A 16492-nucleotide genomic window follows, 5' to 3' on the forward strand; every position below is an offset into this window, starting at 1 on the left:
TAGAATTGCCCAAAGACAACATTTCTAGTTCACCAATCCTATCTTTATGTGTACACAAGTCCTTCAAAAATTTTGCATACTTCGGAATTTATTGTATAGCATCAAGAAGTGGGATGGTTACCTCAACCTTCTTGAACACTTGGAGCATGTTCAAATCGAATTCCCGAGCTTTCTTTGCTTTCTTTATCATTGAAGGGAATGTGATAGGAATGGGATCATTCGTGGTAGCTTTTCTCTTAGGTTCCTTGAGGCTCATTTCTTCTTCTTCTTGCCTTGTGCTCACCTCCTCCTCTTCATGTGGAGCTTCAACAGCCACTTCCTCCTCTTAAATGTCTTCCAAGACCCTAGGAGGTATCTTCTCCAATGTAGTCTCCGACCGTAGTGTGATGGCGTTGAGTGTGCCCTTTGGGTTTGGAAAGGGTTGGGATGGAAGGTTTGAAGAGCTTGAGGGTTGGTGGGTGTTGTTGGAAGAGGGTAAAACCAATCTTGAGACCATCTCGGTGAGGTTAGCTAATTGAGCATTCACGGCATTAAATTGAGCTTTGCTATTTTCTTCATTCTTTTCCACAATAGCTCTAAGCTCATCAACTTGGTTGGTAGAAGCAGAAGAAGCTTGGTTGGATTGTTGTCTTTGATGTGGTGCTTGATATTTTTGGTAGTTGTTTTGGTTTTGGTTGGCTTGGTGGTTGTTGTTGTTGTGGTGGTGTTGGGATGAAGATTGGTAATTGTTGTTGTGGTGCGAAGAAGAGTTGTTCCATCTTTGACCTTGATGGTTCCCTTGTACATTATCCCTCCACCCTTGATTGGAGTTATTGCCATGAGAGTAGTTGTTGTGGCCTTGGTTTTGGTAGGGTGCGATTGTTGTAATTCACATTAACGACGGCTAAGGTGTAGTCCTCTTGAATTTGGTGGCATTGATCCGTGTAATGTGCGGTGCTAGAACACAAGCCACATATCTTTGGAGGACCTTCAATTTGGGGAACTTGGGGTGAAGCTTGAACGGCTTGAATGGAATAGAACTCCTTTTGCTGTTTGTGCATCTCGGTGAGAATGGTAGTCATGTCACCAAGCACCTTGGTCAAACTTGATTCGGAAGGAGAGGGTTCCACTATACCCTTGAGGGGGTTGCTTCTCACCCTTACGTGTTGAGTAGCCTCGACGACATCATTTATCAAGCTCCATGCTTCCGCCTCCATCTTGTTCTTGGAAAGGGAACCACCGCTAGATGTGGTAAGTAGTCTTCTATCTTCCACACAAAGACCTCTGATGAAGTAACTTATGAGTAGATGAGTGCTCAACCCATGGTGGGGGCAAGTCTCCAATAATCTCTTGAATCGGCTCCAATACTCATACAAAGTCTCTTGATCCTTTTGCATTATGCCCGAGATCTCTTTCCGGATATAGTCGGTCTTTTCCGGCGGGAAGAACTTGTCTAGAAACTCTATTCTCAAGAAGTCCCAATTGGTCACTATCTCATCCGGTTGGGAGTAGTACCATTCCTTCGCTTGCCCTTCAAGAGAAAAGGGGAAGGAGTAAACCATGATGGCAATTTTGTTGGCCCCATGCCTCCGGGCCGTAGCACAAGCCGCTTGAAAATCTCTCAGATGTCGAATGGGGTCTTGACCGGAAAGCCCATGGTACTTAGGAAACAAGTTGATCAGACTACTCTTTAACTCAAAGTTTGGGTCAAGGTTGGGAAATCTTGTTTGTAGTGGTGGCAGAATGAGGTCCGGCGCTCCTTGTTCATGCAAAGTGATCCTATGTGGCTCCGCCATACGAGGTTTACCTGTGGAATGCGAAGATGTATCAGTAGTGCCAATAGAAGAATAAGAAGTAATGGACTCTAAGTCGCTCTCGGAACCGTCTAGTGGTTCGGTATGTTCCTCAAGTGAGGCCGAAACACTGGGCGCGTAGTCCAACCGACGCCTAGCTTGCCGAGTATGTAATAAAGTCCTTTCAATTTCTAAGTCAAGCTCGGCTAAGCTAGCATTTAGTTGGGACCGAGTCATCAAACTTGAGAGTCATAGCTCATGTACACAAGAAATCTATACTAAGAGCAAAATAGAGAAAACAAGTAAACTATCCACACTATCTACATATTCACATAACCAATGCTAAGGCATACATTGCACTCATTCCCCGGCAACGGCGCCATTAATTTGGTAGAGTTGATGGAAGGTATACCGGTTCGGAATTCCACAAAATACTTCTGTTGTTAGTATAGTCCAACCGATAATCAATCCTCAATCCCAAATTAAGAAAGGGTGGTTGTCACAAGTGCTAACCCCAAATAAGAATGTAACCGGAGTATTTAGACTCTGGGTCGTCTCACGAAGAATGGGCAAGCATGTGCTTTAGCATTGATCATAAATACGGGGTTGAGAATCATGGTGATGAAAATTAACTACCAAGCTTGTCATGCAAGAAATCTTAAAATGCAAGAAACTCTAAATTTAAGCAATTAACTAAATCAAGAACTAGCAACTAAGAATTTTGGTTTTTCAAATATGAATCAAAGGTACTCTTGACTAAGCATGGGAATTGGGGGTCTCTATCCTTGTCTTCAACTATAATTAGCCAATTGTGACGAACCAAACTCACTAAGTCTACCTCAAAGAACCTTAAGTACGTAACATTTACTCCTAGGGTTGAGGTACGTCAAGTGGTTTAACCAATTTCAACCCATAAGTCCCAACCAATCTACTAATTAGTAGTGGGTTGGTGTTAATGGATGTCAATTTGGTCACTAAGGGTTCTCCAATCAACAATCCAATGAGACCCAATGACTCAAGGTCACCCAATTCTCATAACTTAGACCAAGAGTAAAAGAAACTACTCCATAATTAAAGCAAACATTTCATCAAACACATAGAATGCTTAACTAGAGACATTTTCAAATTACAATTAAATTAAGAATTATGAGGACTCACTAACAATCATCTATAGAAATTACACAATTAACACTAGCAATCACAAGAAGCATCAACATATTCATAGAAATCAACACCCACAATGTTCATGAATTGGGGTAGAAAATTGAAAAGCAACAAGACAACACAATCAAGATAAGATCTAAACAAAATAACACTAGAGGATTCAAATTGAGTAAACAAGAGTATCAAACAACAAGATCCAATCCAGTAATTTCACAATGGGAGATCAAAATCAAGCTAGATCTAGGGAGGAAGAAGGGTTCCCTCTCTAGATGAACAAAAACTACCCAAAAACTCAAAATGTGTCTAAGTGTCTAATGTGTGATCCACCCCTTGCTCCTACAATCCCTGGGTCATTTTCATGCAGATCTAGCCTTCAATTGGGCCCCTCCAGGCCTCAGAAATTGCCAGCCACGATTTCATTAATGAGGTCACGTGCTGGTCACGACGCGTGCGCACCAGGTGCGCGCGTGCGCCGATGAGCTCCTGAATCCACGCGTACGCGCACGGTACGCGTGTGCGCTGATGACGATTCTTCCAATGTGCGCGGGAGCGTCAGCTATACGCGAGTGGCCACAATAGTACTTGCAGTGGTGGAAATTGGCAGATTAAGAATTATTAAGGAAAACAGCGTTGTAAGTACAGCTCTTAACCGGCAAAAATCCACTTGTCAATTTAGAAAAGAGTTGTCACAATTTTTAGAATAAGATTACTGGGAGTATGAGTCCCAGGTCGTCTCCTAACGAGTTGACAAAAGAGTGTAGCTTATTGATCAGAGGTTTTCAAGAAATTTTTTTTGAGTTTGATAAACAGGAAATTAAATCAGAGAGTTTATGTAATTTAAATAAAAACCTTGACCAGGAGAAAATTAATCGGAAGTTCTATCCTTGTTGGAAATTTCTCAAGATCAATTAATAATTAGTAGTTGTTTCTACTTAGTTAACCCTCACTAATTAAGGGAAAGTCAAGTAGTTGAAAGTCAACTTCTATTCACAAGTCCTAATCCTCTCCCTTGGGAAGGATCAAAGTTAGTGACTAACAAGCCAACCAACAACGAACCAATTACAATTGAACTCTTGAGTATCCCAACTTAAGGTTCTCCTTTTAATCCGCTCCCAATCAAGTTAGGGAACTTCTCCATTATCATAAATATAAAGTTCACAAAAGAGAGAATAAAAAGAAGACATGATAAATAATAATCAAAAGATCAATTAAAAATAAAATAGTTCTTGCATTAATAAATTCTAAAGGTTATAAAAGCTTCCCAATTGTAGCTCTGAATAAGGATTAAAAATATAAAAGAGTAAATAAGGTAAAAAAAACAAACTAGAATAGTCAATTCCGAAGGTAGACTCTTCTCAATATCCAAAGCAAAGCGATGAAATTCTAAACTATGAGTGAAAAGAAAAAAAAAACCTAGAGGAGGAGGAAGAATTCTCTCTCTAGATTTCAAAACTAAAACTAAAACTATGCAGAATGAGAATGTCCCTAAGTCTCTGCATGTTCCCTGGCTCTAATCTACGTTTCTGGGCCAAAAACTGGGTTAAAACGTGGCCCGAATTCGCCCCTAGCGTTTTTCTGAATTTTCTGCAGATCGCGCATGTCACGCGACCGCGTCGTCCATGCGTTCGCGTCATCCAGCGTTTTTCCTTGCCACGCGTGCGCGTCGTCCATGCGTTCGTGTCACTCGTGCAGATTCTAATCCACGCGTTCGCGTCAGGCAAGCGTTCGCGTCGCTGTGATTTTCTCCATTTCGCGCGGACGCGTGAGCCATGCGTCCGCATCGCTTCTCGCTGGTCATCTCCTCAATTTCTTGTGTTCCTTCCATTTTTGCAAGCTTCCTCTCCATTCTCTAAGCCATTCCTGCCCTATGAAGCCTGAAACACTTAACACACAGATCACGACATCGAATGGTATAAAGGAGAATAAAAATATACAATTAAAAGATCTTTAGGAAGCAAGTTTTCAATCTTAGAACAATTTTGGGAAGGACTTGTAATATCATGCTAATCATATGAATAAGTGGGTGAAAGACTTGATAAAACCACTCAATTAAACATAATATAAATCACAAAATAATGGTTTATCAACCTCCCCACACTTAAACATTAGCATGTCCTCATGCTTAGTTGAAGGAGATAAATATGAATAAATATGGACATGTAAGACTTATGCAATGCAATGCAATGCAACCTATATATACGAATGCAACTATATGATTTTGTCTATTCGGTTAAAAGCAAATAAGTTCTCTTAAGACAAACATAGATCAAATCCCACTAATTCAAATCATACAGTAAAAGCAAGTAAATTTGTAAGAAGACAGCTCATGAAAGCAGGGAACATTGAATTGAGCATTGAACCCTCACTGGTGGTGTGTGTGCACTTTAATCTCTCTAGTGTATAGGGTAACCACTCTATCCTTCTCTAATCATGCTTTCTAAACTTTGTTCTTCACCTAACCAATCAACAATAATTAATATACCAATGCAAACATCATGAGGTCTTTTCAAGGTTGTAATGGGGCTAAGGTAAAGGTAAGGGTATATATATATATATATATATAATATATATAATATATATATAATATATATATATATATATATAAGGCTAAGTGAGCTAAAGTATGAATCTTTGACTAACCTAAGCTCTTACCTAGTACACATACATTCTATGTAACTTAAAATCATGCCTAGCTACCCATACTTTTCACTTTCACATTCCATACTCATGTATCAACTGTTCTTTTAATTTGTATCACATATGCATTGATCTTTTTCTTAACTTAAATTAGCATTGGAGTAATTTTGTCCCCTTATTTAATTACTTATTTATTGAATACTTTTTGGATTTTTTTTTTGTTTTTGAAAAATAAACATAGCTTATCAACGCACATGGATTTTTAATTTTTCTAGTTCACATGAGTAGGTACCCAAATTCCCATTATTTTATCATGACACATTCCCTTCTTAACCCTTGTTCCCACAATCTTCCCATACTCAATTAACACACAATTTCTATCTTAAGCTAACCAAAGATTCAATTGAAATATTTAATTATTTTTCCACTTAAGGCTAGTAATGTGGTAAAATATAGAACAAATGGGATTAAAAAGGCTCAAAGTGGCTAACAGCCTAACAAAGGTAATTTAAAGGGTAGGCTTATTTGGGATAAGTGAGCTAAACAAATAATGGCCTCAATCATATGCATGCATATAACACATTAAACATTGGACATATAGGATGAAACAAAATAAAGATTACAATCATAATAAAGATTACAATCATAGAGAAGTAAACACACAAGAATAAAATATTTATGGTTAAATAATGTAACCATGTAATTAGGCTCAAAGTCTCACAGGTTGTGTGTTTTCAAGCTAAAAAACCATGTTCCAATTTACAATCTTCAAACAAATTTAACACAAAAAGTTTTGATTTAAATTAATGAAAATTTTCAAAAATAGGGTCTTAAAAGAAACTTATTATATTTCAACTAAATAGAACATGCATGTAAATAATCCTATTTCTAAACAATCTATCCTATCCTAAAGAAAAACTAAGTAAATATCCTACTTTATTGATGTTAGGGAAGAGAAATTACCTCTGGAAGTCAGGTACTGACCGACCTCCCCACACTTAAGGCTTTGCACCGTCCTCGGTGCCATCTGTCAGGAACAAAGGTGGGCTGGTAGCAGTATCTCCACAGTCGGGACCGTCATGGCTCCCTGTGCTGGTAAATGAAGTGAAGTCCGGGGTATCTGGGGTCTTGTCATGTCTGTGGTCTCCTGTGAGCAGCTTCTTGAGGTATGTGAATCGGCGCTGGTTATGGCGCTCTCTTAGCTTTACTTTCTGTTCTTGCCGGTCCAACCTCTCAAGTATCTAATGGAGCAGCTGACTTGTTGAAGTTGCTTGTGGTGTGGAAGGAGGAATGTCTGCAGCTTGTTCTGCAGGCTGGCTGGTAGTGGCTGCTGGAGGTCTGATATATTTCCCGTTAGGGACGTACTGATCATCCCGTGGAAGCATGGCTTTGGTGTCCCCAGCTCTGTAGGGGACTCTGGCTGCTGAGATAAGATCTGAAACCAAGGCGGGAAAAGGTAAGTTGTCCGCAATTTGTACATGTCCCATAACACTCCGGATGTGTCTTGGTAAGTTTAGAGGCTGGTCTGCAAGGATGCACCATAGTAGAACGGCCATGTCTGCAGTGAAGGAGGACTCATGAGTGCTCGAAAAGACGTAATGGGACATAATTTGTGCCCATACGCGAGCCTCCAAGGTAAGTGCGGAAGCCAATATCCCTTTAGGTCAGGATCGATGGTATCCAAAGATCCAACTGCTGCCAGGTTGAGCTATAACTCTGAGAACGGCGTCCCAGTCAAATTGGTATGTCTGGCGCTTGAGTGCGGCTTCTTGAAATGCGTCCAATCCTTCTGGAGTAGGGGGAAGATCTAAAGCTCTTTGAATTGCCTCTTCAGCTATGGGGACTTGCTTCTGACGGACATAGACAGACTGCAGGGTTGGCAAGTGAAAATTGGAGTAGAATTCGACTACCCATGAAAGATTAACCTGCCGCGGCTGTCTCTGTAGGAATCCCCAGTGTCTTCGTGTAATGCGGAGCTCAACAAATTCAACAATTTCAGTTGGGAGGATGAGAAGGTGTTCATTGTTGTAATTCCTCTCTGCCAGGATGGGGAACATCTGCTCGCAGTAACGGTTAGTAAACCTTGCAGTGTCCCTTGCTGGGAAGGCTTTTTCTTTTTTCCTCGACCTTGATAATCCTCTTGATTCTTTTTGTTGAGGGTTTCACCGCTGTTGAAGATGGCTCTGCCACTAATGCTCTTTTCGTTCCTCTTCTTGCTGGTGGTTTGGGAGTAGCTTTTCTCCTTGCCTTTCTTGGTGGCCATCCTGAAAAGGGAAAGAGAATGTAACTTTTTAAAATTAAGGGTTAGAGCAAGGAAAGAGACGGTATAGGTGGTAATCAAGGCACGGTAAAGAGGATGTCGTTAACACATGGTCTAGACTACATGTGAAAAATCCATCAATGGAAATATAGCAAGTGCATGTGATGACAATTGAATGCAAGGTGTTTATTGGCATGCTGGCAAATGCATGAGTAGCATAGATCAAGCATTCAATGTCCAAGTTAGATTACCAACCCTTTCAAACTAACAATCTGTTTGTATTGACAATTATATTTAATCAATAAAATATAAAAGGGGTTTTGTGAAAAACAGGCATTAGAGTAGTAGAATAATTTAAAATAATGCACAATGCCATATGGGATTTTTCACAAACACTTAGCATGCATGGTAAATATGTTGTTGAAAGTATTAAATTGAACATGCAAGCAACCTTTTAAGAGGTAATACGAATTGTCAAACAATTCCTAATTAATCCACAAGTAATTATATAGGAGAAAATAATTACCCAAATAAATTTCTAACACCAATAAAAATAATGCAAAAAGAAAGAAAGAAAAAGAAAACATAGATAATGAAAGTAAAAAGAAAAGAAAAAGAAGACATAAATAAAAATAATAAAGGAAAAGTAAAAAGTAAAGAAAGAAAGAAAAGAACCTTGATAATGGATGTGAAAAATAAGGAATGGAGAAAGTAAAGAGTGAGAAAGAATAAAGAAGGAAGAAGAGGGAAGAAAGAAATAAGAAGGGAAAGAAAAGATTTAGATTTGGGGAAGAAAAGATAAGATATTTGGCTGATCTGGATAAGCTGTGCGGCGCAGGCGACGCGAGCGCGTGGGTCACGCGTTCGCGCGGATAGCGCTTCTATGAAGTGACGCGGACGCGTGGGTCATGCGTTTGCGTGAAGTGATTTGTGCCATTGGCGCGAGGGTAGCCTTGCGCTCGCGCAACTCTCTGGTTAAAAACTCAATTTGCCAAAATTTTGGGTGACGCGGTCGCGTGGGGGACGCGATCGCGTGGTTGGCCTATTCAGAAAAACGGCGCGGATGCGTGGGGCACGCGTTCGCGTGGTAGGGCTTGTGCTCCTAGCATGGTTCCAGCCCAATTCCAGCTCAACTTACTGCCATACACCCTTTTTTACGTCGATTTTTAGGTCACGCGTTCGCGTGGTTGACGCGGACGCGTGGGAGGCATTTCTCCCACATGACGTGGACGCATCAGCGACGCGGTTGCGTGGATCAATTTGTGCCAAAGGCACGCCTCCAGCCACGCTTTTGCGTGACTTTCTGTTCAAATCTCTTTTCTTCAGAACGCACCTATGACGCGGCCGCGTCAGCGACACTTACGCGTCGCGTGCGTTTTTTTTTTTTATATGCAATATGCAAATGCAGATGCAAACTATATGCACTAAGACTGAGAAGAGTTATTGAAAAAAAAAAGAACTAAGAAGATGGAAAAGAACGATCATACCATGGTGGGTTGTCTCCCACCCAGCACTTTGCTTTAATGTCCTTAAGTTGGACGCTCCACTAGCTCAGTCCTCTGCTTTGGGTGGATCTTCCAAGAGAAAGATCTATAGCTCCTTCTTTTTCTCCATTTTCTCGCCATGATATAACTTCAAGCGATGTCCATTGACCTTGATAAGTTCAGAGCTTGAAGGATGGCTCACGTGAAAGACTCCGTATGGCTCCGTCTTCTCTACTCGATAAGGACCGTCCCATCTGGATTTCAGCTTGCCTGGCATGAGCCTCATTCTGGAGTTGTAAATTAGGACTAAGTCCCCAGGCTGGAACTCTCTCCTCTTGATGCTCTTATCATGCACAGCCTTCACCTTCTCTTTGTACAGCCTGGAGTTCTCATAAGCTTCTAGGCGAAGGTTCTCTAATTCTTGCAGTTGCAACTTTCTTTCAGTTCTGGCTTTCTCAAATTCCATGTTGCATTCCTTTACCGCTCAGAAGGCTTTGTGTTCTATCTCAACTGGGAGGTGACAGGCCTTTCCATAAACTAAGCGGAAAGGACTCATCCCGATTGGTGTCTTGTATGCTGTCCGATATGTCCAAAGCGCATCTTGGAGCCTGGTGCTCCAGTCCTTTCTATGAGGCTTGACTATCTTCTGCAGTATGCGCTTTATCTCCCTGTTAGACACCTCGGCTTGCCCATTAGTCTGGGGGTGGTAGGCTGTTGATACTTTATGAACTATCCCATGTCTCTTCAGTAATCCTGTTAGTCTCCTGTTACAAAAGTGAGTGCCTTGATCGCTCACGATTGCTCGTGGTGATCCAAAGCGACAAATAATATGGTTTCTAACAAAGGAAACAACAGTGTTAGCATCATCAGTGTGGGTAGGAATTGCTTCCACCCATTTAGAAACATAATCTACAGCTAACAGTATATAAAGGTGACCATTAGAATTTGGAAATGGACCCATGAAGTCAATGCCCCAAACATAAAAAATTTCACAGAAAAGCATAATCTGTTGAGGCATTTCATCCCTCTTGGATATATTACCAAACCTTTGGCAAGGGGAACAAGATTTACAAAGGTCAGCAGCATCTTTAAAAAGAGTGGGCCACCAGAATCCACAGTCTAAAATTTTTCTAGTTGTTCTTTGAGGACCAAAATGTCCTCCACTCTCAGATGACTGGCAGGCCTCTAAAATGGACTGGAATTCTGATTGAGGTACACACCGTCTAATCACCTGGTCAGCACCACACCTCCATAGATATGGATCATCCCATATATAATATTTGGACTCGCTTTTCAGCTTGTCTCTCTGATGCTTAGTAAAATCTGGAGGAAAAGTGTGGCTAACTAGATAATTAGCTACAGGTGCATACCAAGGAACTACTTCAGATACTGCCTGTAAGCTATCAAATGGGAAAATATCATTGATAGGAATGGAGTCATCCTTAATGTGCTCAAGGCGACTCAAGTGGTCTGCCACTAAATTCTGGTTACCACTCCTATCCTTAATTTCTAAATCAAATTATTGCAGCAGCAGCATCCAACGTATTAGCATTGGTTTAGACTCCTTTTAGCTAATAAATATTTTAGAGCTGCATGGTCTGAGTACACTACTACCTTAGTACCAAGTAAATAGGCTCGGAATTTATCCAGAGCAAAAATAATAGCTAGAAGCTCTTTTTCAGTAGTAGTGTAATTAGATTAAGCAGCATCTAAAGTCTTAGATGCATAAGCAATTACAAAAGGATCGTTACCTTCATGCTGAGCTAGTGTTGCTCCTACTGCATGATTGGAGGCATCACACATGATTTCAAATGGTTGACTCCAGTCTGGTCCTCTCACAATCGGGGCTTGAGTTAGGGCGGTCTTCAGCTTATCAAATGCTTGTTTGCAATCCTCACTGAACTTGAACTCAATATCTTTCTGCAGTAGTCTGGATAAAGGTAATGCTAGCTTACTGAAGTCCTTAATGAATCTCCTGTAAAAACCTGTATGGCTAAGGAACGAACGGACTTCCCTCACAGAGGAGGGGTAAGGTAAACTAGAAATAACATCTACCTTTGCTGGATCCACAGAGATACCAATATCAAAAACAACATATCCTAGAACAATTCCTTGTTTTACCATAAAATGACACTTTTCAAAATTTAAAACAAGTTTTACACTAACACACCTGTCTAATACTCTAGATAAACTATCCAAGCAAAGGCTAAATGAATCACCATATATGCTAAAGTCATCCATAAAAACTTCCATACAGTTCTCAATGAGATCAGAGAAAATACTCATCATACACCTTTGGAAAGTAGCTGGTGCATTGCATAAGCCAAAAGGCATTCTCTTATAAGCATAAGTCCCAAAAGGACATGTAAAAGTAGTCTTTTCCTGATCTTCAGGAGCTATATGGATTTGAAAATAACCTATATAAGCATCTAGAAAGCAGTAATGAGATTTACCTGACAGGCGATCAAGCATCTGATCAATGAATGGCAAGGGGTAATGATCCTTGCGAGTGGCTTGATTGAGACGCCTGTAGTCAATGCAAACTCTCCATGAGTTCTGCACTCTGGTTGTCAGAAGTTCTCCATGCTCATTTCTTATTGTTGTGACGCCAGACTTTTTGGGCACCACTTGTACTGGGCTGACCCATTCGCTATCTGAAATGGGGTAAATGATATCTGCTTCAAGTAGTCTGGTTACTTCCTTCTTGACAACTTTTAAGATGGTCGGATTCAATCTTCTTTGAGGTTGACGGACAGGCCTTGCACCTTCTTCTAAGAATATTCTATGTTCATAAACTTGAGGGCTGATGCCTACTATATCCGCCAAACTCCATCCAATTGCTTTCTTATGCGTCCTCAATACACTAAGCAGTTGTTCTTCTTGTTGGGAAGTGAGCTCCCTTGCAATGATAACTGGAAACTTCTACTTGTCCTCAAGGTAATCATACTTGAGGTGTGAAGGAAGAGGCTTTAATTCCATTTTTCGCTCATGGCTGGGCTCTGGATCATCTGGGACTGGTGACAATGGCAAAGAATCTTCATTATGTTCAGAGGGTGTCCCCACACTTGGATTTTGCTCCATGTGCTCTCTTCCATTTCTTCCTGGTGAATTGCAGCTATAATTTCATCAATGATGTCGCATTGGAATATGGAATGATTTTCTGGAGGATGCTTCATAGCTTCATCCAGATTGAAGCTCACTGTTTTGCCATCTATCTCAAAAGAATAGGTTCCCGAAAAGACATCCAGCTTGAACTTCGAAGTCTTCAAGAACGGTCTTCCAAGCAGGATTGATGATGGCTTTCCTGAGTCATTTTGGGGCATCTCCAAGATATAGAAGTCAATGGGAAATGTGAGCCCCTTAATGCTCACTAACACATCTTCAGCAATTCCAACCACTGTAATAATGCTTTTATCTGCTAACACAAAACGAGCTGCAACCTTTTTAAGGGAGGGAGCCTCAAAGCATTATATATAGACAAAGGCATAATACTCACACACGCTCCTAAATCACACATGCAGTCAGAAAAATTTACGCCTCCAATGGTACAGTTAACCATACATGGACCTGGATCACTACATTTTTCAGGTATATTTCCCATTAAAGCACATATGGAGCTACCTAAAGGAATAGTCCCTAATTCATTAAGTTTATCTTTATGTATGCATAAATCTTTTAGAAACTTTGCGTATTTAGGTACTTGCTGAATAACATCAAAAAGGGGAACAGTTACCTCAACCTTTTTGAAGATTTCTACCATTTTGGGATCAAGTTCCATCTGCTTTCTGGGCTTTCTTGCAATGTGTGGAAATGGGATAGGGGTGGCGTCCTTGGGAACCTTAGCTCCTTCTGGAGCGTCCTTCTCTGGTTGGTTGACTCCTTCTTCGACCGTGTCCTGTACCTCACCTTCCTTTTCAACATCCTCTACCTCAACCATGTCCTCAGCTGGGGCGTGTTCTAGCGGGCTTGGCTCCTCAGGATTCCTCCCTTGTAGTGTGGTTCCAGACCTCAAGGTGATGACATTGATGCCACCCTTGGGGTTGGGTAATGGTTGAGAGGGGATTCCACTGGAGCTCGAAGGCTGGTTGTTAGAGTTATTTAGTGATCCAATCTGTGAGACAAGAGCTTGCAAGGTAGAGTTCAGACATTTAGAGTAGAAGCAAGGTTGTTTTCCATGGCCTGCTGTCTCTGATCAATAGATTGTAGTAACTCATCATTAGAAGATGAAGATGGGTAAGTGATCTGAGGGGTCTGCTGAGACGGTTGGGGCTGCCTTAGATGAGGTGCTCTGTAAGCCTGATTCTGGTTCTGCTGTTGATAGGCAGGATTCTGCTAATACCGATTCTGCTGATTGTTTTTATTATTCCCTCTCTGAATTCCTTAGCCGTCTCTGCCTCCTCTGTTATAGTTGTCTCTCCAACCTTAGTTAGAGTTGCTGCCTTGTTGATAATATCCTTGATTTGGGCGGTCATAAAAATTGTGAGTAGCTGCCACGGTGTTGTCCTTGTGTTGGAGCTGTGGGCACTCGTCAGTGTAATGACTATAATCAGCGCATATGTCACATACTCTTTGTGGAACCAACTGTTGGCTTTGTTGTGGTGGGGAAGGCTGAGCTTACTGAGCTTGTTGTTGATTCAACTGCATCTGCTTCAGTAAGTTAGTCATTTCACATATACTCTGGGTCAGAGCAGTAGTCTCTCTGCTAGAGGATACCTCTGCAACAGCTTTTAAGTGGCCTTGCCTTTGCCTGTGATTCCTAGTAGATTTAGCTAAGTCGCTGATCAATTGCCATGCTTCATCAGTGGTCTTGTACTTTTTCATAAACCCATTGCTAGCACCTTCCAATGTGGTCTTATCTTGAGGCTTCATGCCCTGTGTGAAGTAGCCGAGCAACACCAACTTGTCAATCATGTGGTGGGGACATGCTACTAGAAGATTGTTGAAGCACTCCCAATATTCGAAGAGAGTCTCGGATTCGTCTTGAACAATCATGGAAATTTCTTTCCTCAATCTATCAGTAACTTTAGCTGGAAAGTATTTTTCCAAAAATTCTCTTCTAAGCATATCCCAATTAGCAACAGTCGCTCCAGGTTGAGTGTAGTACCACTCTCTCGCCTTTTCCTTAAGAGAGAACGGGAAGGCTTTTAACAGAATAGAAGTTTCATCTGCACTATTGGTGCACGAAATTGTGATGTCCAGGCTCGAACAATCCCTGGTAATGGCTCCAAAGCTTGGTGCTTTGATCTTAATTCATAATTGTCACAACTTCGATACAACTAACCAGCAAGTACACTGGGTCGTCCAAGTAATACCTTACGTGAGTAAGGGTCGAATCCCACGGAGATTGTCGGTATGAAGCAAGCTATGGTCACCTTGCAAATCTTAGTCAGGCAGATATAAAGTGATAATGGTGTTTTCGAATATTATATAATAAAATAGGGATAGAGATACTTATGTAATTCATTGGTAGGAATTTCAGATAAGCGAATGGGGATGCTTTTCGTTCCTCTGAACCTCTGCTTTCCTGCTGTCTTCATCCAATCTGTCTTACTCCTTTCCATGGCTGGCTGTATGCAAGGGCATCACCGTTGTCAGTGGCTACATCCCCTCCTCTCAGTGAATAATATGCTCACGTACCCTGTCACGGCACGGCTATTCATCTGTCGGTTCTCGATCATGCTGGAATAGGATTCACCCTCCTTTTGCGTCTGTCACTAACGCCCAGCACTCGCGAGTTTGAAGCTCGTCACAGTCATTCAATCATTGAATCCTACTCGGAATACCACAGACAAGGTTTAGACTTTCTGGATTCTCTTGAATGCCGCCATCATTCTAGCTTACGCCACGAAGATTCCGGTTAAGAGATCTAAGAGATATTCATTCTAGCTTGTTTCATGTAGAACAGAAGTGTTTGTCAGGCACGCGTTCATAAGGGAGATGGTGATGAGCGTCACACATAATCATCACCTTCATCACGTTCTTGGGTGCGAATGGATATCTTAGAAGAGAAATAAGAAGAATTGAATAGAAAACAGTAGTACTTTGCATTAATCTTTGAGGAACAGCAGAGCTCCACACCTTAATCTATGGAGTGTAGAAACTCTACCGTATGAAAATACATAAGTGAAGGTCCAGGCATGGCCGAGATGGCCAGCCCCTCTGATCTAAGAACCAGGCGTCCAAAGATTGTTTACAACTGATCCCAGATTCAAAAGATGTCTAATACAATAGTAAAGGGTCCTATTTATAATAAACTAGCTACTAGGGTTTACATGAGTAAGTAATTGATGCATAAATCCACTTCCGGGGCCCACTTGGTGTGTGCTTGGGCTGGCCTTTGAGTGTTACACGTGTAGAGGTCCTCCTTGGAGTTGAACGCCAGCTTTAGTGCTAGTTTGGGCGTTCAACTCTGGTTTTGGCTCCTTTTCTGGCGTTGGACGCCAGTTTTGGGCAGAGAGCTGGCGTTGAACGCCAGTTTACGTCGTCTATTCTTGGCCAAAGTATGGACTATTATATATTTCTGGAAAGCCCTGGATGTCTAATTTCCAACGCAATTGGAAGCGCGCCATTTCGAGTTCTGTAGCTCCAGAAAATCCACTTTGAGTGCAGGGAGGTCAGAATCCAACAGCATCAGCAGTCCTTCTTCAACCTCTGAATCTGATTTTTGCTCAAGTCCCTCAATTTCAGCCAGAAAATACCTGAAATCACAGAAAAACACACAAACTTATAGTAAAGTCCAGAAATGTGAATTCAACATAAAAACTAATGAAAACATCCCTAAAAGTAACTAGATCCTACTAAAAACATACTAAAAACAATGCCAAAAAGCGTATAAATTATCCGCTCATCACAACACCGAACTTAAATTGTTGCTTGTCCCCAAGCAACTGAAAATCAAATAGGATAAAAAGAAGAGAATATACTATAAATTCCAAACTATCAATGAAACATAGCTGCAATCATATGAGCGGGACTTATAGCTTTTTGCCTCTTGAATAGTTTTGGCATCTCACTTTATCCATTGAGGTTCAGAATGATTGGCATCTATAGGAACTCAGAGTTCAGATAGTGTTATTGATTCTCCTAGTTCAGTATGATGATTCTTGAACACAGCTTCTTTATGAGTCTTGGCCGTGGCCCTAAGCACTTTGTTTTCCAGTATTACCACCGGATAC

Source organism: Arachis hypogaea, chromosome 5 (genome assembly GCF_003086295.3).
Source record: "Arachis hypogaea cultivar Tifrunner chromosome 5, arahy.Tifrunner.gnm2.J5K5, whole genome shotgun sequence".
Classification (NCBI taxonomy): domain Eukaryota; kingdom Viridiplantae; phylum Streptophyta; class Magnoliopsida; order Fabales; family Fabaceae; genus Arachis; species Arachis hypogaea.